Raw genomic sequence first — 24,361 nt, 5'->3', positions numbered from 1 at the left:
CTTCTTCTTCTGCTTCTGCTTCTGCTTCTGCTTCTTCTTCTGCTTCTTCTTCTTCTCTTTTTAAAAAACTCTTCTATGACAGGAAGATCATAAATGGATCTGTACTCACAGAGGGAAAAATCAGTAGTCTGTATCTCTAGGAGAAAATGTATCCTCAGCACAAAGGACCCCCAATTATATATTATAAAATGTAATTTGTTGTCCCATTTCATGGATCTCAACATACAACTCATCGCACATTTCTAAAACAAATTTACAAGGGCCAGGGATATAGGTCAGCGGCATAAGTGCCTGCCTGGCAAGTGCAAGGTTCTGAGTTCAATTCTTGGTACCCACAAAAAAAATAAAAAATAAAACAAATTTACTTGGGCCTCCCTGAATGCAGGAGACCGGGCCTAACCAAACCTCTTGGGGTAAGGCAGAAAGTATAAAGGTCCATATGTACCACACCTTGTCTCAAGTGGACATTATTATTATTATTATTATTGCAGTGCTGGGGATGGAACCCAGAGCCTCACATTTGCCAGGCAAGTGCTCTACCACTGAGCTACATCCTCAGCCCAAAAGTTATTCTGTTTTTAAAGAAGAGACATGACTAGGGCAGCTGTTACAAATGTTCCAAAGTCAAGACTGCATCTCTGCCCTGGAGCCTGGGAGGGACAAGTGGCCCTGGTGACCTGGCCCAAGGATCGCTCTCTGACTGCAGCCCAGCCCTGTGGGGGTTTGGTACCAGCCATGTATGAAAAGCACCTTGGGTGGGTGCTTTTATGCTCTGTGCCTGAGATGCTAGCATTTGGATAAATAGAAAGGAACAGACAACTTATAAGCAATACTTCAAGATGCATGGAATAGCTCTGGCCAATAGATCAGTCATGCAAGCCCCAGACAGGATTCAAAATTTTTCCAGTAGCCCTAGTTTTAGAACAGTAAAAAAGAAACAGGTGAAAGTAATTTTAACAGCGTATTTTATTTGACCCAATGTGTCCAAAATATTACACTTCAACATGTAATCCATGTGAACCATTATGAATGAGATATTCTGCATTCCGGTTTTTGTACTGTTTTCTAAATGAGTGTGTGTTTTATATCTCAATTCAGAGTTGCATTTCAAGTCTTCAAGAGCCGCATGGGGCTGGGGGCTCCCCTATTGGAAACGCTAGGCCTGGGATTTCTTCCCGAAGGCAAGTCAAAAAACAGGTAGCCAGGGTTGCCTCGCAGGAAGATAAGTAAAGGAATGGGGTACTCATGGCAAGCTCACTCTGAGCTGCCGATGTTTTTGCACTGCTTGGGCTAGGTACCAGTGCATGGATTGCGTATTGCTATTGTGTATTTAAAGAACAAAGCCACAGCCTGAGGTTTTTGAACAACAATACGGCTTCACCAAGGCAAAGGAAGCAGCGCAACGCGCCCCTATGCCAGCAGCAGGAGCGTGTGCTGTTAGCGTGGCACTGGGGGCCTGCAGCACTCTGCATTTACAAATGAACCCTCAAGAAACAACAGACAAGACAACCCATGTGCTACGCATGAGCATGTTCTGCTCAGCCCCGGACACAGTTCTGACCAGAACACTGCACCATCTGAAGTGATGAAATGCCATAAACAGATGTGCAGTCAAACCGCATCCTCTGGAGGGAGCAGGTTCTAAAAACAGGTGACAAGACAGAATCATCGAGAGTCCATACTACCTTTGAGTGGCGCATGCCTGTAATCCCAGCACTCAGGAGGCTGAGGCAGGAGGACTGCTTTGAGTTCAAGGCCAGCCTGGGCTACATAGTGAGTTCAAGGCCAGCCTGAACTACACAGTGAGACCCTGTCTCAAATAAAAAAAATACTACCCCTGAAACTTTGGGGCTGAGGGTGCAGTTCAGTGGCAGGGTATGAACTTAGATGCAAGAGGCCCACAATCCAATGCATCATGAGGGCTCCACCCTCACGACCTCTTCTAATCCCAGTTACCTTCGAGGACAATTAACATACAAATCTGGGGATTAAACTCCCAAGACATGACATTTGTGGGGCAGGCTCAAACCACAGCAGCGCAGGATGCTTATTAAGTACCCTGGGAAAGGAGAAGCCAGAAGCAGGGAGAGAAGGCAGATGGGAGAGTCAGCTGTAAGGGTGGCCCAGGGAACAGCCCTGGGACACTCTGGGAGAAGAAGTGTTGCCTCTGAGTTGTCCCAAGATGGCTGGACTTTTATGGTCCCACAGCCATCAGCCCTTGGTTGGGGACCACCCCAAAAGACCATGACTTTCTTGACCCTTGTGACCCTCATGACTTCCTCTGGAGCTGAGACAGTTCCGGAAGGAACGAGGAGGAGCCCCAGCAATGTGTTCCTCCCTGACAGCAAATCACTGCACGCACCACACCAGTCTCCCAGCTCAGGCGTGGCCCATGCTGCCGGGACGAACGGGCTGGTAATGCCTGTGCTTTCCCTTTGTGCCCCTCAGCAGCTGCTCCTTCAAACCTTCTGGAAGAGCGTGAGCCCCCTTGGGGACCCAGGAGGCAATGCTGTTCCAGCTGCTCAGTTACTGAAGCTTCAGGTTCCCTTTTGTCCCAGCTAAGCTGAACGTGGCAACTTCCTCTTCAGCTTAGAGCGGAGCCATCCTGTCCCCTCCCCATCCTCTCCGCAGCATCGCCACCGCCTCTCCCAACACCCCCCCTCCTACCACACCCCTTAGTATTTCAACAGTCCAGGAGTAACCAAGGGGACTTTACCCAAAGCTGAGGGGACAAGCACCTAGTGACACTTTGGACACGCACAAAGAATGTTTTTCTCACCCTATAGCAGTGCAATGGGTGGAGCCTAAAAGGTCCCCTAAGGCTCCTGTGGGGAAGGCTTGGGACGCCCATACAGGTAAGGCCTGGACACAATCACACACCCCTCGCTGCTCTTTACTTCTTTTTTGTACTAGGAATCGAACTCAGGACCTTGTACTTGCCAAGCAAGCGTTTGTGCCACTGAGCTGTATCCTCACCTCGCTGCTCTTTAAACAACGGTTGTCCTTTCATTTGGGCTCTGGAGATTTAAAAAAAAAAAAAAAGACTAAGCAGAGTCATTGTCCGGCACAGCGCCGCACACGTTGGAAGGGAGTAAGAGCAAGCAAATGATGGCAGCTACTACCTTAGTCCCTGTGGGGGAAGAGGAGCCCGGCCTGGAGGAGTCCAGAGCGGCCTCCTGCAGGAGGCGACGCTGAGCTTGCTCCTGGAAAGCGAGTAAACGGTTACCACGCGCAGAAAGAGCAGAAGAGCTTTCGGAGCAGCGGAAACCACGTCCTCGAGGGCGTCCGATGTGGCAGAGGGAGAAGAGCTCCCGGGAGGCCGGAGCGCGGGCGCGGTGCGAACACCCGCTGGAGCGTCGTGATGCTGCCGTCTGGGGAACCAGAGAGGCTTCGCGCCCCGGACGGGACGGACGGGACGCAGAGAGAAGAGGTCTTCCCGGGGGGGTGGCTCACAGAGAGCCCTTCCTGAGCGACACCGCGGGGAGAAGTCTTCCTCAGGGACAACTGCGCTGGGGGTGGAGAAGACTCGGGCGGGAAATATCAGAGGCGACCAGGTGGGAGGAAGGCACCGCAGTCCTGGGAAGGGACAGGGACGGGGAGCTCCCACCCAGGCTCAGAAGCGCCATTCGAGGCAGAGGCCAGGGCCAAGCGGAGCTGCCGGACCTAAGGACTGGATGAAGTCAGGGCCTGAAGCGCTGATTCCCTGTGACTGGCCGAGATCTGCAGTCAGGGACCAGTCTAGCACTCTTCAGTGCTTGTTGTTTTAATTCTCCGCTCCCCTAAATAGTTTTTCGCCTACAGTTTGGTCCACTGAGTAGGTCTGTCCTCCAGGAAGAACGTCCTGTACAGATCAAAGGCTTGTGTTCAGGACAAAGAAAGAAGTATCTAATGAAAAAGTCAGGCTCTCTCTCTTCCTGCTGTCCTAAGGAAGTGGACTCCTGTTTCAGAAAGAATATCCTTCTTTCTGCAGTGGCTCGTGCGTTTTGTCCTGGATACACAGATGCACGTCAAGGGCAGAGCTTAAGTGTAGGGTATGAGGGAAAGAGGGACGGGGAGGGCAGCACCAGGCCCGGGTAACTGGAGAAATGGAGCCACTGATCACTAAGAAGGGGAAGCCGGGGAAGGAAGGAGTTTAGTCTTAGATGTGTTGTGTGTGAGATGCTTCTAGGCACGCAGGTGGAGAGGGAGGAAGTGCGTGAATATCTTAAGTTCCAGGACCCTACCCGAATACAGCACAAAGGGATGAAACTGGGAAGGAGGAAGCAATGGAGCACACAGTCTGACAGAGGTTGGCTGCAGTCTCGGCCGGGGTAAAACAGGAAGAAAGGCAACATTGGGGGGATAATAGCTCAGAATTTTCCAAAATTGCTGAAATACAGAAATCTTCAGGTCCAGGGATCCTAACACATTTCAAACACGGTAAGAAGAAATTCATATTGAGACACAATGCAGTGAAATTGCAGAACCAAGGGAGAAACCCCAAAGTGCTATGGTTCGAATGTGTCTCCCAAATTTCCCACATTGGCAATGCAACCCCCAATTACAGTCACGCGGTAATGGTATCTGGAAGGTAATTAGGCTCAGATGATGTCACAAAGGCGGGGGCCCCACGCTGTAATTAGTGGCGTTATAAGGAGAGACCTGAGCTACCACCCTTGTTCTTCCTCCCCGGTGGCCTGCATCGCCTTGAAACTCCAGCCTGCCACCAAGAAGGCTCACCGCTTGTAGCCCCTTGACCATGAACCTCCCAGCCTCCAGACCTCGAAGAAATCAATCCCTCCTCTGTGTAAATTACCTAGCATAGTTACAGCAGCAGAACGTGGGTGAAGAAGAGAAGATTCTAATAGCTGCTCTGGGGGAAGTCCTATGAAAGAATGATCCTTAGAATGTCAGCATAATGCCCAGCAGCAACAGTGGGAACCAGAACACAGCCAAATGTTCTTTTTAACATAGTCACGCAGTTGCTTAATGACAGGGATGCATCTGGAGAAATGCATCATTAGGCGATTTCATCACTGTGAGAAGAGCGTGGAGTGTCCTTACGCAAACCTGCTACACATGCAGCCTATTGCTCCAGGGCGGGGGTGAACAAAGCAACACAAGATTGGACCAAGCAGACATGAAAAAGATGCCACCAAGAGGTGCCCAAGATGAATGACGCTGCCACCAGCATAATACACCATAGTGCTTACAATAAAGCTTTTTAATAAATACAAGGAGCACACCCTAGGATGACAATTAAAGAAGTGTACACCTGTAATCCTAGCTACTCAGGAGGCTAAGGCAAGAAGATCACTTGAGCTCAGGAGTCAAAGGCCAACCTGGGCAACAGAGTGAGACTTTGGCTCAAAAGAAAAAAAGTATGGTGTAGTAAATACACAAATCAATAACATAGTCATTTATTATCAATACCAAGTATTGTATACTATATCTAATTGGGTTTTTTTCCTTTAGTTTTTTGAGACAAGGTCTCACTATCTAGCCCAGGCTGGCCTCGAACTCTTGGTGATCCTCCTGCCTCAGCCTCCTGAGTGATGGGATTATAGGTGTGCTCCACCACTCCTAGCTATATCTAATTATATTGTTATGTACTATTATCCACCTTGCAGCACAGGAGGTTCACTCACACCAGCATACCACCAACATGTGATAATGTGTTGCACTAGGTAGCTACATCTACAACATTACCAGGCAATAGGGTTCTTGACTCTATTTTAATCTTATAGGACTACTATCACATATGTGGTCCACCACCAAAATATCCTTATTTGGCTCCTGACTATAATTTACATGCCATACAATGGACCTGGACATGGCTGTGCACATCTGTAAACTCAGCACTCAAGAGGCTGAGGCAGGAGGATCACCACAAGTTTGAGGCCAGTCTGGGCTACATACTGAGTTCAAGGCCAGCCTGAACTACATAGCAAGACTCTGTCTCAAAAAAACAAGCAAAAATGTCTGTTAATGTTTCCCTCCTTTTATCTTTAAAATAAAAAAAAAACAAGCAAAACAACAATAAAAAGCATACCATACAATTCATTTTTTTAAAGTATACAATTAAATGGTTTTTAGTATAGTCACAAAGTTGTGTGGCCATCAGCACAATCCAGTTTCATAACATTTTTATTGCCCCCCCCCCAAAGAAAGGTCCTAACTATTAGCAATTTTTCCCCAAACCCAATCCCTGGTAAACAAGCACTGGTCTATTTTCTACCTCTATAAATTTGCCTATTCTGAGCATCTCATATAAATGGAATGATGCAATATGTGATCCTCTGTAACTAGCTTCTTTCTCTAAGCATATTTTCAAAGTTCATCTGTGTTATAGCATATAACAGTACTTTGTTCCTTTTCATGGCCAAAGAATATTTCTTTATGTGGATACACTACAGTTTACTTATTCATAGGTCAGGTGGTGGACATTTGGGTTATTTCCATCTTTTGACTATTATAAATAATGCTACTATACATTTTCAGTTTTTTGTTTTTGTTTTTGTTTTTGTTTTTTTTGGTTTTTCTCCAGTACCGGGAATCAAACTCACAACCTTGCGCTTGCCAGGCAGGCACTGTGCCACTGAGCTAAATCCCCAGCCCCTACTATACATTTTCATATACAAGTTTTGTGAAGAGATAATTCTTTTAAGTATATACTTGGGAATGGAGCTACTGAGTTATATGATAACTCCATCTCGAACATTTTGAGAAATTTCCAAACTATTTTCCAGAGCATCTTCATCATTTTGTATTCCCACCAGCAGTAAATGAGAGTTCAAATATCCCCACATCCTTATCAGCACTTGTTATTATCTGTGTTTTTGATTACAGCCATCCTAGTGGACAAGAAGTAGTAATTATTGTGGCTTTGACTTTCATTTCCCAAATGGTGAATGATGTTGGACTTCTTTTTATGTGCTTATTAACCATTTAGATATCTTCTTTGAAGAAATATTTTGCATGTATGTGTGTGTGTACATGCTAGGGATTGAGCCTAGGGCATTCCACATACAAAGCACATGCTCTACCACTCAGCTATACCCCCAACACCCTCAACACCCTCTTCTTTCTTTTTTTTTTTTTTTTTTTTTTGAGACAGGGTCTCACTATGTAGTTTAGCCTGGCCTTGAACTCACTATGTAGCCCAGGCTGGTCTCGAACTCCCAATGATCCTCCTGCCTCAGCCTCCCAAGTTCTGGGATTACAGGCCTGTAGTACCATGCTCAGCTTCTTCCTACTTTCTTGATGGTGTCCTTTGAAGAAGAGAAGTTTTTAATTTGATAAAATCTAATTTATCTATTTTTCTTCTGTTGCACATGATTTTGGTGTCATATCTAAAAATTAATCCCCAAATCCAAGTTCACACAGCCTCATCCCTATATTTGCTTCTAAAAATTTTATATGGGGGGCTGGGGATTTAGCTCAGCGGCAAAAGCGCCTGCCTGGCAAGCGCAAGGTCGTGAGTTCGGTTCCCGGTACCGGAGAAAAACCAAAAAAATAAAAAAAATAATAAAAAAATAAATAAATAAAAATTTTATATGTTTAGCTCTTACATTTAGGTCCTAGGTTCATTCTGAGTTACTTTTTGTATATGGTGTGAGGTAGGGGCCCAACTTCATTCTTTTGCATGTGAATATCCAGCTGTTCCAGCACCACTTGTTGAAAAGATTATTCTTTCCCCATTGGATTTTGTTGGCATCAAATGCTATCTTTAAAGTACTGAGATTCCAGGTATGGTGGTACACACCTATAGTCCCAGCACTCGGGAGACTGAGGCAGGAGGATTGCCTGGGCTGCATAGTGAGTTCAAGGGCAGCCTGAACTACATAGTGAGACCCTGTCTCAAAAAAATAAAAAATAAAATACTGAGATAAAATAACCATTTATTTGGAATTTCATTCTGAGATTAACTTTATTCCAAGAGAAAGATTTTTAAAAGGCAATTTTCATTGTCAGTTGAGACTTTACCAGCAGCTGATACTTAAGGAATATACTCTAGAAGAAGGGAAAATCTGTGATGCAAGAAAGAACATTTCAGCAGTAACATCTATCTTGCTAAAAGAAGCCCTCCGCATTAGCAGCTGCAGCCTCCCGAAGCCAGTTACTCAGTCATCCCCGGAGGAAGGTCCGCTGTGACAAGGCACAGGCTCTCTCCTTGGGCTGTGCATATTCTTGGGCAATAATATCAGAAGGCTCCAGGGTTGGGATGGAGTTCATTATAGAGCACTTGCCTAGCACATGAGAGGCCCTGGATTCGAGCCCCAGCAGTGCAAAAGGGAAAAAAGGGAAGGAAAAGAAAAGGTAGGGAAGGGGGAGGAAGGGCCCTCTGGCTAGCATTCCAAGAGATCACCGGAAAGGTAGTCTGCTCAGGGGGCCTGCTAGTAACAGCAAAGATTCCTCACACTTGCGCAAGGTGACAGAACGAGGCAGCTGGCAGCCCACCTGGAGACGAGTGGTGAATGCCCTGTCACCTGGATGAGTGCGCCCTCTGACCTTTAAGTGGTTGGAAGAAGATGGCAGTTCATCACCACAGAAGAATGGGGGCGGGTGCTCTTTCCTCCAAACCCTAACCCTCCGCACAGCAGGCAGCCATGGTGTGCTTAGAAACGAACGCCGTTTCCACTCTTGGGTGGTAAGACCAAGCCTGTGTCTGTCTCTCCCCGAGCTTTCTTTTTTTCTGATTTATGTTGTTTCTTCCTTGCTGCTGACACAACCCTAAATCTACTCTAACTAATCAAAAATTTACTCAGTCACCTTTCCAAAATATTTTCCACAAAATTCAGGGGCATTTAACATGAGTTGAACAGACCTTATATGATCAGAAATCACATAAAACCGTGTGAGATTTCCAGAATTCGGTTGAATATCATTTGCATGTCTGTGTATTGAGTGGTCCTGAGACCATGCAAGATTGTGAAATTTCTGTTAAGTTCTCTAGCCATAAGCAAGAAGATACATGCATACTTTTTCAGAGGCAAATCTGTTGCAGCCCTCGGCCGAGATGGGGCTGACGGCACTAATGAATTAGGTGGATGCTGGCTTTGACCACCCCTTGGAGTGATAGAATCTTTCACTTAGCAACTTTATATGTTGGCCTTTATGGTATTGGTCAGTTTGTTTGGCAGAACTGGGGATTGAACCCAGGGCCATCACGCTGAACTATATCCTCAGCTCTTCTTTTTTTTCTAGTTTTTTGAGACAGGGCTTGCTATTATAGCTCAGATTGGCCTTGAACTCACTATTGTAGCCCAGGCTGGCCTCAAACTTGATGCGATCCTCCTGCCTCGGCCTCTCCAGTACTGAGATTATAGGCATGCACCACCAGGCTTGGCACCCTCAGCCCTTTTAAATTTTTTTTTTTTTTTAAGAGAGTATCTTACTCTCTTAAAGAGACAGTATCTTATTACATTGCTCAAGCTGGTTTTAAATTTTCCATCCTCCTGCCTCAGCTTCCCAGAGTGCTATGATTTCACAACCAGCCTTTGGTTTGTTTTCCTTAACCTCAAGCATGGTATAACAGTTTCCTTGGTGAGCAGGACAGAAATTGCTACAGCTCTTTTGCTGGCCAAAATTTCTGATCAAAAGTAACTTTATTTCAAACCAGACATGATGGCACCCTCCTATAATCCCAGCACTCGGGAGGCTGAAACAGAAGGATCACCTGTAGTTTGAGGCCAGCCTGTTTAACAAAGTGAGCTCAAGGCCAGCCTGAACTGCATAGTGAGATCCTGTCTCAAAAAGAAAAGAAAGTAACTTCATTTCACTAGGATAATAATGTTCTTAGTGGGTAGCATCTTTTTACTCATGGAAGATTTTTTTAAAAATTTTTTGAGACAGGATCTCACTATGCAGTTCAGGCTGTCCTTGAACTCACTATATAGCCCAGCCTGGCCTCGAACTAGCAGCAATCCTCCTGCCTCAGCCTTCCAAATGCTGGGATTACAGGCACGCACCACCATGCCTGCCCAAAGAAGATTTCTAATTAAATTTAGAACTGTTTAAGAATGACCCATATTTTCTTGTAAAGAATTTGAGCAGATCTAAAACTTTATGTATTTACATTTAAGAGGATTTAAATCCATTCAGGTAACAGCTACATGATTCTATAGTTAAAATACGTAACTGCTGCAGACTTAGGATTTTCAGTGAATTTATATTGTTTATGTGTATTGTACCAGAGAGCATTCAGGAGAACTTTAAATTCACTGGATTTAAAAGTTTAATTTGTTAGATCAAGGTCAATTTAGTGTTTGAGAAAGTTTCATACATCTAAAAGGTGAATATTTGAAAAAAAGGAATATATTCCCTTTTGATGCAAGGGGCAGAGCCTTTGAGTGGCTGGTTATTTCTAAAGCCTGAAATTGGCCTGAGCCATGAGTTGTCTTCCAGGAAAGGCTCCCAGGCCTTACAGTAATGATTTTTGTGGTTTGGAACTGGCCCTTCTAGAATGGACAGGAGCACAAGAAGCCACCTCAGTTAGTCACTGATGTCAGAGCTCAAAATCTCCCATGCAGAACCCCACCCTTCCCCCATCAAAAAAAAGGAACACAGGACCTGTCAAAGGACACAAGACCCAAGCAAGGAGCAACCTCTCCCCTGTCCCATCCTCTAAATCCCAGGTCTGTGCTCACAGCCTCCCTGCCGGTCACCCTGCAGCAACATTTCTTGTTCTTGTAAACTCCCAGTGTCGTGGCATTTTTGGCTTCCTGGGGCAGCAAGCCCTTCCTTGAAAACCAATCCAGATTTTGTTCAATTATTTTATGCACCTGAAGGAAAGTGGGGCTCCTACAGGCTGGGGATGGGGCTGGAGGTGAATCTTGAGGAATCAAAGCCCATCACCACGGCTGGATCACCAGGGCCAGCGACTGGTTGAAAAAAGAGCACGGTGTACTTTTGACCGATGATGAAGGAGAAGCAGGTTGGGAGATAGCAAGAAAAACTTCTCCCTTGAAAAGAAGCATAAGGAAAGAAATGTGACTGCCCCTCCAGGCTTTGTGATGTCCTGTGTAGATGTGGCTAGGTTCTGGACATGGTTTGTCCCCCGAGCACTCATGTGTGGCACATTGGATCCTCGGTGTGGTGGTGTTGAAGGAGTGGACCTTTAAGACACACGGCCCAAGGGGAGCTAGGTCTTTAGGGGGTCGCTGCCCCTGGAAGGAACTGAGGCTGGTCTTGGGGAGTGAGTTCATTCCCTTGAGAGTGAGCTGTTCTAAAAGAGCAAGTGTGGCCCCGGAATCCCTCTCTGGCTTACTGTTTTATCACACGATCTTCTACTTTCAGCCTGCAAATCTCTGAGCTAAATAAACCTCTTTTCTTTATCAAGTACCCTGTGCCTGGTATCTTGCTATAGCAATGGAGAAATCCCTGATGCAGATGTGATGGCTGGAGGTGACACGGCCGCCACACCGTCAGTGTGCAAAACAAAGCCCTGAGAGTGGAGAGCGGCAGAATAGAAATGTGCAAAGAAGCTGGGTCGATGAAGCTCTGAGCAACCGCCCATCATAAAGTCTTTTAAGTAATACATTCTCTTTCTTGGTTCCTTCTCTAAGTTTTCATACAATCCATGTTCTATTACTCTTCTCTCCATTTTAAGCATTTCCCCTTAGGTATCACTATATTAACCTCACATCTTCTTCTTCCTAGACAAAATATTTGCTTATTCTTGTTGATTTATGTGAGGGTTAGGCTATTTTCAAGTCTCTGAAAGGATGGAGTTGTTTGGGCTATTTATTCTTATTACTTCCTCATTTTATTGTATTATGGTCAGACAATATGGCTTACACAATATATATTCAGATTCTCTTTAAAGGCCAGGTCTTGGTTAATTGTTGTAAATTTCCCACAGTTGTTTGAATAGAATATGTATTCTCTGTTGGAAAGAATGTTTTCCATATTTCTATAAATGCTGAGGCTAGGGTCATCTCAAAACTTTGTCCCCTTATATGTCTGGTGCTTGAGCCAGAGAGACAGCCCAGCTGGGGGCTGTCACAGCACGGGTCCTCTGGTGTCACGCTATCCTTATGACATCTTTCTCCATGGTGGCTTCAAAATGACCAGACTTCATGTATGGGAGCTCAGAGCTCAAAGGCACATGTTCCAAAAAGGACAGTGGCAGGCAGAAGCCATAATGTCTTTGGCCGTCTAGCCTCAGAAGTCATGCAGCGTCACTCTGGACAGACTCTATGCACTGAAAACCCACTTTACACCCGGTATGCCGGCCGGAGTGTCCACGGCACATCAAGAGCATGTGCATGCTGCTACGCCCCTACGTCCAGGCCCTAGGTCTCCCTACTCATCTCTGCTTGTCCGCATTTCCTGGGCACCCACACCACTTCTGCAGCCTACTCTGCTAGGTCTCGAAGGTAGTGAAGCGTCTCATTCCGAAAGTTCCCCCTTCTTAGTCGCGCTTGTGTTCTCCAACCCTCTTCTTTGACTGAGTCCTGTCAACCACTAGAGCCATGAGGGATAATTAAAAATGATAATAATTAATGAAACAATGATAAATCACAAAATTTTAAGGAAATTCGTTAGGCAACAATAGGTCACTGAAAACCACTGCCTTATTTTGAAGGCTGATTTGTAGGGGAAAAAAAAAGATCACAGTAGCTGGGGTGGTGGCAAGTGTGCATGTCATCCTGGGTCCATGAAACACTGAGGCGGGAGGATCTCCTGAGCCCAGGAGTTTGAAATCAGCCCCAACATAGCAAAATCCCATCTCAAAAAATAGACCAAAAAAAAAGAAGGCCAGGCCTTGTGGCACATGCCTATAATCCCAGCACCTGGGAGGCTGAGGCAGGAAGATTGCTGCATGAGGCCAGCCTGGGCTACATAGTGAGGTCAAGGCCAGCCTGGATTGCATAGGGGACTGTCTCAAGAAACCAAAAAAAAAAAAAGACAGACAGAAAAAAGGTCAGAGTAAGTAGCCATTCTGGTCATTCAAATGGGAAAATGTCCCAAGCTTGTGTGGGCCATGGGGAGCAAGTTTGGGAAAGGTAGTATAGGGATTGGGGGTGGGGGTGCCTGGGATTGAGCCCAAGGCTTCACACATGCTAAGCCCATGCTCTACCAGGAGGAATGTGCCCACCCCCTATGGTTTTTTTTTTTTTTTTGTCTTTTTGAGACAGGGTCTTGCTATGCAGTTTGGGCTGGCCTTGAGCTCACTTTGTATTCCAGGCTGGCCTCAAACTTGCAATGCTCCTCCTGCCTCAGCCTCCCAAGTGCTGGGATTACAGGCGTGCACCACCACGCCCAGCTCTCCCCTATGCCTTTTAAAGCCAGCCTAATGGGTGCCAAGCAGCAGTGTATCTTCCATACTGACAGCCATATTGGTGTCATTATGTCCTCAGTCTTTTTTGAATCCACATGACATGATTCAGTTCCCAGAGCCACAGCCCTCTGACCAAACTGACAAGGTCAAGTTTGGGGCCTCCACAGCTGAGGACTAGTTCCCTCCAGAAACTCCACCAAGGGGCCCCCTTGAGAGAGGCTACACCTTTCTGTGGTGCAACATTTAGACCAAGACTTCAAAAACTGCAGAGGAAGAGGGGTGCACTCTGTCTCCTGCCCCATCAGAAGGGTCAAAGCCAACGTTCCTATAGTTTTACACGGCGCAGGAGCTGGCTTCCGGGAAAGTGCTGTAGCAGTGCTCAGAGTTGATGAGCATGGACAGCTGTGTAGAAAGGGGACCGGACCACAGGGGTGTGAGCTATGTGACAGGCGAGAGGAGAGCCCAAGGCCTGTCTGTCCCACTTCATCTGGCCTCTCGCCACACTCCTCCCCCTTGGCGTGGGCCGGGCCCCTCTGGAGTGAGGGTCCTATGCTGTATCAGACAAGGAATGCCAGAGCTGTTTCTGGTCAGCTTTCACATAGAAAGTCAGGGGATGGGTAGAGTAACAGTCCAGGTTCTATGGCTGGTGCTGCGGGAGAGGTTTCTTCTCACACACCTTTATTCATCCAGGATTCATTCAATACTCATTGAGGGCCTAATATTAGTAATAATAGGCATTTTAAACTCATTTATGCATCAAGCACTACATTATATCAAACTTTATGTATAAATCTCATCTAATCCTTGTTAGAGCTTTAAAGGTGTATTATTTTCTTTCTCCCTGCTGCCCAGATGAGGAAACTGAGGCACAGAGAAGCTGAGGAACTTCCCAGCTACTCAGTGATTACAGTCAGTTCTGAGCTGGTGGTTGTCATGGTTACTTTTCTCTCGTTGCTGGGATAAAAATACCTGACACCCAAAATTAAGGAAGGAAAGGTTTATTTTGCTTACAGTTTGTGGAGGTTTCAGTCCATACTTGGCAGATTACAAGGCAGAGTGGCACATGGCAGAGGGCTACAGCTCATGGCGGCAGAACATAGCAAAGCAACAAGCACACACAAGGGAGGAATGGCCTCAAGCAGCCTCTTCCTCTCCCTTACATATGCAAACTATCCACCCCAGGGCAGGTGTAGCTCTCACACCCATAATCAATCAAACTCTAAAAGGCTGCCCCATGGCCGCATGAGGCTTTGGGGGGACACCCAGACACAAACCATAACAGTGGTGCAGGTCCAAAACTTTTTTTTCTATACTAAGGATTGGATTGCACCCAGGGGCACTCTACTACTTGAGCTACAGCCCCAACACTTTTAATTTTTTTTTATTTTGAGACAAGGTCTTGCTAAATTGCCCAGGCTGGGCTCAAACTTGCCATCCTCCTGTCTCAGCCTCCCAAGTAGCTGGGCTTACAGCATGCCTGGCAGAACTCTTCTCTAAACCAGTCTGCTGCTGCCTCCATGTGCCCAGCCACAAATAAAAAGACGCTCAGGATGGGTTCTCCACTTTGGGGAGTTGAGCTAGAGTTGGAGAGAAGAAAGAACAAACAGGATCAAAAGTATACTTGCTAGAGAAGGTTTTGGCAGGTTGGAGTTAAAAAAAAAAATTCAAATGGCTTTTGTTCATTTAACATTTTTTCCTCCTGCTCCTCCTCCCTATTGGATATTTTGAAGCAAATCCCATGCATTATATTACTTCATTGATAAATATCTCAGCACATATCATTGAAAGAGAAGGAATCCTTTTTGTTTGTCTGCTTGTTTATTTTCGAGACAGGATCTCTCTAAATTGCCCAGCCTGGCCTCAAATTTGTGATCCTCCTGCTGCAACTTTTTGGGTGCTAGGATCATTGGTGTACACTGCCACACCCAACCCACGAAGGCATCTTTGTAAACATAACTGCCACACAAATATTACCCCCAAAATAGTTATCAAAAATAACTATTAAAATCATTCAGTCACTATATTCAGCTTAAATACTTCAGGACACACATGCCCAGGTTAATAAAAAGTCTAGTTTCTCTCTCAAGGCCCCTTGCCCTGGTGAATTATCAAGATGCCAGTCTGATTCCATTCCAGGCCTACTTCCAAAAACTAGAAAATCGGAATAATGCCCTAACAGGCACTCTCCTTTTTTGGCGGAGAGTGAGACAGTGCCTTACTGTGTAGTTCCAGACTGGCCTTGAACCCTCAGCAATCCTCCTGCCTCAGCTTCCCGAGTGCTGGAATTATAGGCATGCACCATGACGCCAGCTTCCCCTGGAATTTTGGTGGTAACAACTTGTGATTTTTTTTGCATCCAACCACCCTGATCCACTGCTAGTCCAGTGCCTGGCCAGGCCCAGTGGCTTGCCACGGAGGGCCAAGCCCTCCCTCTGGGGAGCTCGGCAATAAGCCACAAGAGATGGGGTTCTGTGTGCTGCTCTTTGTTTTTCCCTGGAACAGTCAGCTCTTGTTTCCACAACACACCTGAGGGCTTGCAAGCCTGGCTGCACCCCGATGAGGCCCTCTCTGTCCCAGGAACAGTCTGTGCCACCATAGCGAGCCTAATCCAGCTTCTTCCTTCCTATAGATTTCCCAAGGGCCCTCAAGTCATCTCTCGTGCAGCTGACTGCGGCCAGGACCCCCGCAACTCGTCAGAGAAGGGAGATTCTGCAGAAGTGCGGGGCTAGGACTCTGACCTTAGGAATGTCCTTGACGTGCACCCCTCCTTGCCCTTGGGGAGGCTCTGCACACTGCGGGCACCCGCCCGTGAGGTCAGCCCATGGGCAGCAACAGAAAGGCGGCTACCTGTCACCCGCAAGATCTCTCTAGGTAGGAAGCGCGACCAGGGTCTGCTCCAAGGGCACAGCTACCTCTTCCTAAGCAGCCCTGGTTGTCATTTTGTCCTTTTGTTTGCTATTTAATGTTAATTAGTTTTTAATTTGCAGTACTGGGGACTGAATCCAGGGCCTTCACACTGAGCCACCCCCCCTTTTTTTTCCTTTGAGAAAGGGTCTCACTATGTAGTTCAAACTGACCTTGATCTCACGAAGCAGATCAGACTGGCCTCAAACTTGTGGTGATCCTCCTACCTCAGCCTCCCAAGTGCTGGGATTACAGGCATGTGCCACCACACCTGGCTCCCCAGGCCTTTTTTAAAAAGTGGTTTGGTTTTTTTTTTAATATTTTAAGACAAAGTCTCACTAAGTAACTAAATTGCCCCAGCTGGGCTCAAACTTGTAATTCTCCTGGCTCAGCCTTCCACAGAGTTGAGATTATAGGTGTCTGCCACTATGCCCAGCTATGTTCATTTATTTATTTTTTGTGTGGGTACTGTACTACATTTTCATGGTACCAAACTCAAGATAATACATCTACACAGTCAGCTCTCCATATTCACAGGTTCTTCATTTGTGGACTCAACCAACCACAGACAGAAAATATTTCCCTCAAATTGTCTGTCTTGAACATGTATAGATTATTTTTTGGTGTTTTGAGATGAGGTCTCACTATGTAGTCCACACTGGCCTTGAACTCACTGTGTAGCCTAGCCTGGCCTCAAACTTGCATCGATTATTCTGCTGCAGCCTCTCGACTGTGCTAGGATTATACAGGTGTGTGTCACCATGACCAGCAGAACATGTATAGACTTTTTTGACAGTATTCCCTAAAAAGTGTACATACATTAGCATCATATTAGATATTATAAGCCATCCAAGGACCACCCTTAAGTACCCAAATCTCTGGATGCTCAAGTCCCTGTATAAAATGGTGTAGTGTTTTATGTAACCTGCCCCAGTTCCCCACGGATGCTGAGCGATGACTGTGAGAGAAAGTCTCCCCTGTGGCGCTGCTCTCAGCCTCCCAAATCACCCTGAAAAACAACCAATCCTATCAGCTTTCTTGTGCCTTTTTTAGATATTTTATCTCTATCCAAGCAAATACACATGTAGGTCCCCTTCCCACACAAGGAGTGCCATAGGATTCCCAGGGCCTACGCCTTGGTGTTTCCACTTTTTTTTTTTTTTTTTTTTTTTTGCGGTACCGGGGATCGAACTCACAACCTTGCACTTGCCAGGCAGGCACTTATGCCACTGAACTATGTCCCCAGCGCCTGGTGTTTCCACTTACTGGTGCATCTTCACAATCAGTCCTCAGAGCTTTCTGCTCTTCTTAGCTGCCGAACATTCCAAAGTGTGAATGTACAGTTGACTCTCTGTGGCCACAGGTTCTATAGACGAAGATTCAACCAACATTGGATCAAAACACGTTCTGAAAAAAATTATGTCTCCCCTGAACATGTACAGGCTTCCCTGTCATTCTTCCTGAAACAATATGTATGACAACTACTTACAAACCATTTGCATTGTATGTGGTATCATAAACAATCTAGAGGTGATTTCAAGTATATAGGAGGATGTGGGTCAGTGTTATGCAAATACTACATCATCTTTTATAAGGGACTTGAGCAACCGAGGGTGTTGGCATTCACAGGAGGTCATGCTGCCAACCCCCGACACACACACCAATGGATGCTGCATTCCAAGTTATGTAATCAAACGTTTAGCGGTGAACTCATGTGAATGTTCACAATCCAATTACTCAACGGCAGGGAGTGGTGGCGCACACCTGTAATCCCAGCACTTGGGAGGCTGAGGCAGGAGGATTGTTGTGAGTCTGAGGCTAGCCAGGGCTACATAGTGAGTTCAAGGCCAATCTGGACTACATAGTGAGACTATGCTTCAATAAAATAAAAAACCAAACCAAAGCAACAAAACACTGAACTACATACAGAATGTGTGGTATGCGAAGGGTGAATTGTTAATTCAATTTTTACAAAATGCCCTTCAACTTAAGACTCCAGTATTAGAATGGTATTTCGTATACTACTTATCTAGTAACATAAGTATCTGGCTTTCCAAAATAAATTACAGATATACTACAAAATCTGACCCAGTTCTTAGGGAGCACAGACTATAAAACATACTTAAAGTAAAAATCCACATCAAAGATCTTCATTGTCTCAGAAGATTGGGTTTAAACTGGGATAATATTACTCCTGGCCTCCGTCAATAATAAATGCTTTTCAGGGGCTGGGGATTTAGCTCAGCAGCACAACACCTGCCTGGCAAGTGCAAGGTCATGAGTTCGATTCCCGATACCGGAATAAAACAAAAACAAAAACTAATAATAATAAATGCTTTTTGCTCTTGGTACAAGTCACTGATTTGCTTTTTGGTTGGGGGAAGAGATGGTGGGTGCAATGCAGTTGAGACCAGAAATTTTCCCCCAAATAGGCTGTGCAGGTGTGATATCTTTCCCCACCACACTTGCTGCTCTGAATTATTAATTAGGATGTTAAATATACAGTTCAGTGTGTGAGGTTATATATAACTTCATATATTGACAATCTGAGTTTTGTTACCTTCTTAGGTTTGAAAATTAACTTGTAAAAACAGGATTTCTTCTGTATTTGCTCAGAAAACTCTATCTATAACAAGGATGGTGAATCATTTTAAACTCACCCAGAGAGGTAAAAAGTCAACTGAGGCCTGGGATAGAATCCCAAAGAGGAACTGGGAAAATAGCACCATCTCCAATTATCTCTTGGGACTTTCACTCCCACATTCAGTCTTCCAGAAAGTCCTGCCCAGAAGTACTGGGAAAGACTTAGGCTTTGACATCCACCAGATTTGGGTACACATCTAGATTCTGCCAAAACCTAAGCTGTGAAAATATTTTGCAATTATTAAAAACATACGTGCAGACATTTTGTGAAATGGGCGGTAATGAAGCATCACGTGTAAAGGCAAAATATTGGAAGTGTTTTAAACGTCTGTTCACACGATTTTGGATAAAGAAACTATGAAGCATTCATCATGTTGTGAACTGACCTAGGCACACATGAGGCTCTTTTGTGGCCATCAGTGGTCCCAGGTAGGTGGGGCCTACTTATTCCTTACCTTACTTCTGGGTTATAATGAAAGCAAGTCTCAGGCCCAAATCAGCCACATCCTTATTAGCAAGCAGGCACACAGCATTTGTCCAATATCCTCAGTGGCTTCAGGTGAATTCCAGCTCTCAATCCTCACATGCAAGGTGCATTTGAGGCAAAGACTACAGTGTTCCGGAAGCTGGACTCTGTTAGCCTTGTAGGCAGTATCAGGGAACCAGAATGTCCAAATTCATGGCTGGACAAAAGACCCATCAGAGACTTAGCCTTAGGTGCCACTGACTACAGGCCACATACCTGTCTAGATTCTGACCACCCCATTTGTGCAAAAGTGAGGAATACCTAAAATATAATTTATCTAATCCATATACTTTGAATAGTTCTCAATTCAACAAGCAGGGCTATTATTTTTTCGGTGCTAGAGCTCAAACCCGGGGCCTCTGTGCTTGCTAGGCAAGTTCTCGGCCACTGACACACCTCCAGCCTGGTAAGAACCCTTTTCTAACAGCCACCATGCAGATTAGCTTGAACACTATTTATGCTCTTTAGCAAAACATCTCTTGTGGTTAGGACATAAAAATAATGTAGATTAAATACTTGGTTGGGGGGGCCTTTTTTTTTTTCTGGTACTGGGAATTGAACCTGGACAAAACTGAGATACATCTCAGTTCTTTTACGGGGTCTTGTTAGTTGTCCAATAGGCTGGCTTCCAACTCACTATCCTCCCGCCTCAGGCTCCTGGGTAGTTGAGATTACAGATGTTGCTGCTAGACCCAGCTGAAAGGTTACTTCTCTGATTAAAACTAGCTGATGATTCCTGGCCTGTAACTTCCTCCAAAGGGCAGCTAATTGCCCTCAGAGGGTAGCTTAGGCCAAATAACACACATATTTATAACACACTGTCTGTATTTAGAGTAAATTACCCTTCTTCTGATTTCTCTGCGCACAGGCTAGGATGAGCAGGAGACAGCAGATGTGGAGACGCTGGAAATCCAAAGCATTGTGGGTTATTTTCAAGGTGCATTGTGGGAAATGGTTTGCAGCTGTTGTACAGTTAGCTACTCTGACAGTCGTTGGCTTTGAAAGACCCGACACAATGTTGAAGCAAAATGTAAGCTGTTTTCTAGGCCTTTGGCCCAAGTGGTTACCATGTGTACCAGCCTCATGCCCTCCAAACTTTGATAATCAAAGTTTATCAAGGAGGAGTTCTGGGAACTTGCGACCCCAAGGGCTGCACCTACCTCTGCAGCCTCCTACACCCATGTTCTCTCACCACAGGATGACAGGCAAGTTTAATGAGGATGGAGAACCAATTATGAGAAGGAGGAAAAAGAAAACTGACCTTGCCGAGCTACACCAACAAGAAATTAGGAGGAAGAGAGAGAGGTAGCAGAGTATTGAGACCGTGCCAAGGAATGTTGAGATGGTGTGAACCAAGGGTGTAAAGAAAGGGGGTTGGTCAGCACCAGGATTAACTACAAGGCTGTGGGCACCATGGATGAGGCCGACTCATTTGCCAAAAAGAGACGGCAGTTAATCTGGCAGTCTCACTTCTTGAGTGGTGACATAGAACACACCCATTTGGTGAAAGGCTTGGATTTTGCTCTGCTTCAAAAAGTCTGTGCTGAGATTGATAGCAAAGAGAAAGAGAGCAAATTGATGGAAAAGGCGCAGAAGGAAATCAAAAAGGATGAAGATCCTGAAAATAAAATTGAACTTAAAACACATCTTGGCCGCAGTATTTACCAAACACTTATCCAGAACAAACCGCATAAGCACAATGAGCTGTTCTTGCAGGGTTGCATGGCTTATGTGATCGACTTGAACCAAGATGTTAACTCGGATATCCCCATCACTCTGATCCGAGGCACATACAATTGCTCTGCCATGAAAGTCAGAAAGACCACACTGACAGTTAATGACATTGTCGTCAAAGAGCTCATCTAGGTCTTCTCAGAGGAGAGGCAGCGAACCCATGGGAAGAAACCCAAGAAGGGTAAAGGGAAGCTGGGAGAGAAGAAACCTCCAGAAGCCAGCATGAGCATCTTTAAAGACACTGGGGATTCCATACCCCGCATGACCAAGATGCCTCCAGGCAAGGAGGTGAAAAGATACCAGAAACAGGAGCATGGTAGAAAGAGAGACAGAGACCAGAAACAACAGTGGGAGCAAAATCAGGACCACAAGAGATGGGAGAAAAAAAGCACAGCTACTTTGCTAAGCCAAAAATAGACATGAGCCCATGGGTAAAGGGTCTGGATCTCCCAAGGGGTTCATCAAGTGTATCAGTGAAAACTTTGCTCTGTCTGCTGGCTGGGAGGACACTGAACTGCTAAAGAAGCCAGAAGTCAAAAAGCAGGGAGACTTCTTTGACATGTCCAATAGTTACGCAGAGTGCTACCCAGCCACGACAAGAGACATGGCTGTGGATAGAGACGAGGAGATGGAGTATAACAAGAGCTTCTTAAATCACTGGGACTCTGATACCCAGGAAGAACACTATGACTACAGGAATAACAACCAGCTCTGGTTCATCCAGAGCTGCATCCCAGTGTGAGATCAAGATTTCTGAAGGGCACAAAACCAGATGTTGCACGAAAACCAAGACAGAGCTTCATGGCCAGTGGAAGAAGCAAAGTGTGATCCTTGAAAAGACAATGAAAACTTAAGTCAAAAGACCAAGGTCCTGGTGTTCAGTTTCAACTGGAGAATCTCCACAAAGATGTGCTCCCTAGCTTTCTGCAGTTTCCATAAAGGTTATAACCTGTTTTCTAATAAATATGTATGAAATTTTATTTTATAATAATTTGGTCCCATTAAAATTGGTTAACCTGCCGGGGATATAGCTCAGCAGCACAAGCACATGCCTGGAAAGCACGAGGTCCTGAGTTCGATTTCTGGTACAAAAAAATAACAACAACAACAACCAAAAAATTGGGTAACCTGAAAATAACAAGTAAATTATAGACATCATAATCCAGGCAATGGGATACTCCATACCCATTAAAAAGGAATACGAGACAGTAAAAATGAAAAAAGGAATAAAATACACTTCCACTTCCGGCCATGGTAAAATAAGCTGAGATATTTTAAAGTAAGATAAGCAAAAATATGTAACTTGTTTAATTTTATTAAAATCATGTGATTGACAGGCATGAAGAAAAGTATAGATAGATGCAGAATTTATTACCTCTAGAGATTATAGTCAGAGGGAAGAAATGGGACAACTTTTTCTCTCTGCATTTCTGTATTTTGAAATTTTTTATAAGTATGCATTACTTTGGTAATATGAATTTTAAAAATTAACACTTTTAGCCAGGCGTGGTGGTGCACACCTGTAATCCCAGCACTCTGGAAAGCTGAGGCAGGAGGATTACAAGTTCAAACCCAGCCTGGGCAACTTAGTGCCTTAGGGAAAAAAAAAAAGGTTGGAGACATAACTCAGTGTAAGGGCCCTGAGTTTAATCCCCAGTACCACAAAAATTAATTAATTAATTAACACTTTTAGGGCTAGGGGTGTAGCTCAGTGGTATAGCACTTGCCTAGCACATGTGAGCTCCTGGATTCAATCCCTGGCACCACACAAAAAAACTAAATGATGCGTTACAATGTGGTGAAAGTTTTACAAGTATATTGTTGGGTAAAATAGTGCTACATTAAACATTATTTACTAGCTGTGACAAGCATAATATGTATGCAAAAACCTGTGGCAGATCATACTTTCCAAAAACAGTCATGTTGCCATATAGCTCAGCCTATAGGCTCTTCTTGCAATATGACTTGGACAGGCCTCTACTGACAGGTGGAGGTTTATGTTCCCTCCTGCTAGGGTCTGAATGTTTCTTCCAAAACTCATGTGGCAATGTAATTGCTACTGTACCACTAGTAAGAGGTGAGCCCTGTAAGAGGTGATTAAGTCAGGCGGGCTCTGCACTCGTGACTTGTTTAAGGCTGTTATTGAGGGAGCAGATCAGTTACTGCAAGAGTGATTCCTGGTAAGAGGATGAGTTTGGCCTGATTTCTCTGTCACATGTGTATGCCTGCTTGCCCTTCTGCTGTGTTGTGACAGCACAGAGGCCCTTGCGAGTCGTTGGCACCGTGCTCTTGGGCTTCCCAGCTTCCACATCTGTGAGAAATAAAGTAGTTTTTTCTAATTTGCCCAGTGTGTTGTGTTGTGTTGTGTTAGAGCAACAGAGCGTGAAGTGAGACACCTCCCCCTTGAACTTGGGCAGCCCTTTCTCACTGCCCTCACCAATAGAGTACAAAGGAGGTGCTGCCCGGTGCCTCACTCGTGAGGCTAGATCAGGCCTTCCTTCTGGCTTCCTCGCCCCTTGGGATAGATGCACAAACCTTTAGAGTCCTGAGCTGCCGAGTAACCCATCCAACTACCTTGAGGTCGCCGTGCTGGAATGCCCATATGGAGAGACCATGTGGAAGCAGGCGGAAGGAGAGATGCCTGCTAGGCCCCAGCTGGCCCAACCCCCCATCTTCGTGAGTCTTCCCAGCACAGGCAGGCGGGACAGCGAAGAAGCCTTTCAGACGAGACTACCTCCAGCCTCCATCTCACTTCACCAGCATGACAGACCCCAGGCCAGGACTCCCCGGCCAAGCCATCCCCAAATTCCTGACCCCTAGAGTCCCTGAGAGATAATGAGCGACTGTTTTGGGGACCGGGAGTACGGCTCGTGGTAGATCACATGCTTAACATGCACAATGCCCTAGGCTCCTCAGAACGACAGCAGCAACAGATTATTGCTTCTTGAAGCCACTAGTGCTCGGGTGATCTGTTGAGCACAGATAACTACTACACTCCCTTTTCAGGGAGCCTGCTGCTGCCTTAACCGGGGAGGGAGGAAGTCCTAGGCATCTGTTGGCTCCACATGCATCCCGTTGTACCCAACCTCCAGCTCTCAGGACTACTGCAAGCTGCCCGGCTCTGGGGGGGCCACATTATTTTCCAGAAATTTGGGAGGTGAACACTGATGATGAAGTTCCTCCCTTGGAGCACTGGATTCTTTTTTTTTTTTTTTTTTTTCCCAAGACTGGAGATTCAGCCCAGGCCTTCACATTGAGCTACAACCCCAGCCCCCTTTTATTGTCTTTTA

General features: G+C 45.5%; 1 pseudogene; it reads left to right on the top strand.

Moving 5' to 3' along the window:
* The first annotated feature begins 12,208 nt into the window (after window positions 1–12,208).
* Window positions 12,209–21,925, top strand: LOC102007162 (annotated as a pseudogene).
* Window positions 21,926–24,361: the final 2,436 nt, after the last annotated feature.

The sequence above is a fragment of the Chinchilla lanigera genome, unplaced genomic scaffold (assembly GCF_000276665.1).
Source record: "Chinchilla lanigera isolate Chin_1 unplaced genomic scaffold, ChiLan1.0 scaffold00164, whole genome shotgun sequence".
Classification (NCBI taxonomy): Eukaryota; Metazoa; Chordata; class Mammalia; order Rodentia; family Chinchillidae; genus Chinchilla; species Chinchilla lanigera.
This window is presented reverse-complemented; position numbering and strand designations above follow the sequence as displayed.